The following is a 1,998-nucleotide window of genomic DNA, read 5'->3' on the forward strand; positions in this document are numbered from 1 at the left end:
TGAAATCTGGGCATAATAAAAATAGCAGCTCCCTGGAGGCACTAGAAGGGGAACAGAAACAGGTAGGTTCTGGTGCAGGGTACCCTTGCAAAGGTGGGAAGTTGTACACAGTGCTTTCCTATTTTCACAACGTCCACTTTACAGTGTAAAATAACCCAATGTGTGATGGACCGGGAAAATGCAACACATCCTCAAGAGAAAAGAAAATCAACTGAAAACAGCTCCAAGATAAACTAGAAGTTAGATAAGAAGGATTTTTTAAATGGCTCTTATAGAGCTATTCTCAAAGAAATAAAACAAAATATGCTTTCAGTGAATGAACAGATAGAAAATCTCAACAGAGAATGAAAAATCAAAATGATTTTTTAGGTGAAATGGAAATTCTAGAAATAAAAAACACAATATTTAAATTTAAAGAAATGTAATGGATGGATTTAAGAGCCAAATGAAAATAACAGAGGAAAGAGAAGTGAACTTGACCATAGAGCAATAGAAATTATGTAATATGAAGAACACAGAGAAAAAAAATGTTCTTTTAAAAAAAGAACAGAAAGTCAGTCTAACATATCAAATGGTCTACCACATACATAATTGGAGTTCCAGAAGAAGAGGAGAGAAAGAGAATGGAGTAGAAAAACATTTGAGGAACGGCTGAAATTTTCCCAAATTTGATTAAAAACATAAACTTACAGATTCAAGATGCTCAGTGAACATCAAGCAGAATAAACATGAAGAAGGCCAGGCTGAGCCACATAATAGTCAACTGTTTAAAGCCAAAGATAAGGAATAAATCCTGACAGAGGTAAAAGGATAACAACAGATTGCATATAGGAAAAACTGACTTTCTTTGTAGACATCATGACTGTGTACACAGAAAATCCTAAGGAATATACAAAAAAAGAAAAAAGCTATACAATTGTACGTGAATCCAGCAAGACTGAAGGATTTAAGGTCAATATACAAAAATCAATTTCATTTCTATGTACTGAAAGGAACAGTTAGAAAGTGAAATTTAAAAATCAACTCCAGGGACTTATCTGGTGGTGCAGTGGTTAAGAATCCGCCTGCCAATGCAGGGGACATGGGTTCAAGCCCTGGTCCGGGAAGATCCCACGTGCCACAGAGCAGCTAAGCCCATGCGCCACAACTACTGAGCCGGTGCTCTAGAGCCCGCGAGCCACAACTACTGATGCCCACATGCCTGGACCCCATGCTCCACAATAAGAGAGGCCACCACAGTGAGAGTCTTGTGTGCCACAATGAGGAGTAGCCCCTGCTCGCCGCAACTGGAGAGAGCCTGCATGCAGCGGCAAGGACCCAACACAGCCAAAAATAAATAAATAAATAAAAATAAAAATAAAAATCAACTCCACTTACAATACACGATAATGCTACTATAATCAAGTCAGTGATGTACTCACGTAAAGGTCAATGGACACAAAAATCAATGGAACAAAAAAAATCAGTGGAACAAAATAGAGATTTCAGAAATAGACCCATTCTAATGTGGTCAACTGATTTTGACAAAGATGCCAAGATATTCAAAATGGGGGAAGGATAAGCTTGTCAACAATGGTACTGAAACAACTGGATATCGATAAGGATATCTCATCTATCAAACCATACAAAAAAAGTAACTCAAAAGAATTCCTAGGCCTGGGAATTCCCTGGTGGTCCAGTGGTTAGGACTCAGCGCTTTCACTGCCATGGCCTGGGTTCAACCCCTGGCTGGGGAACTAAGATCCCGCAAGCCTTACGGTACAGCCAAAAATATTGAGGATCTATTAACAAGGAAGAAGATGGGAGACTGTATATTGGGTAGTCAACTTACAGTGTCTGTCACTTCACCCTAAACTCTATCCATAAAGAATACTTTTTTTTTGTTTTTTGTGTTTTCTGTGGTACGCGGGCCTCTCACTGTTGTGGCCTCTCCCGTTGCGGAGCACAGGCTCCGGACGCGCAGGCTCAGCGGCCGTGGCTCACGGGGCCAGCCGCTCC

The sequence above is a fragment of the Physeter macrocephalus genome, chromosome 9 (genome assembly GCF_002837175.3).
Source record: "Physeter macrocephalus isolate SW-GA chromosome 9, ASM283717v5, whole genome shotgun sequence".
Taxonomy (NCBI): Eukaryota; Metazoa; Chordata; class Mammalia; order Artiodactyla; family Physeteridae; genus Physeter; species Physeter macrocephalus.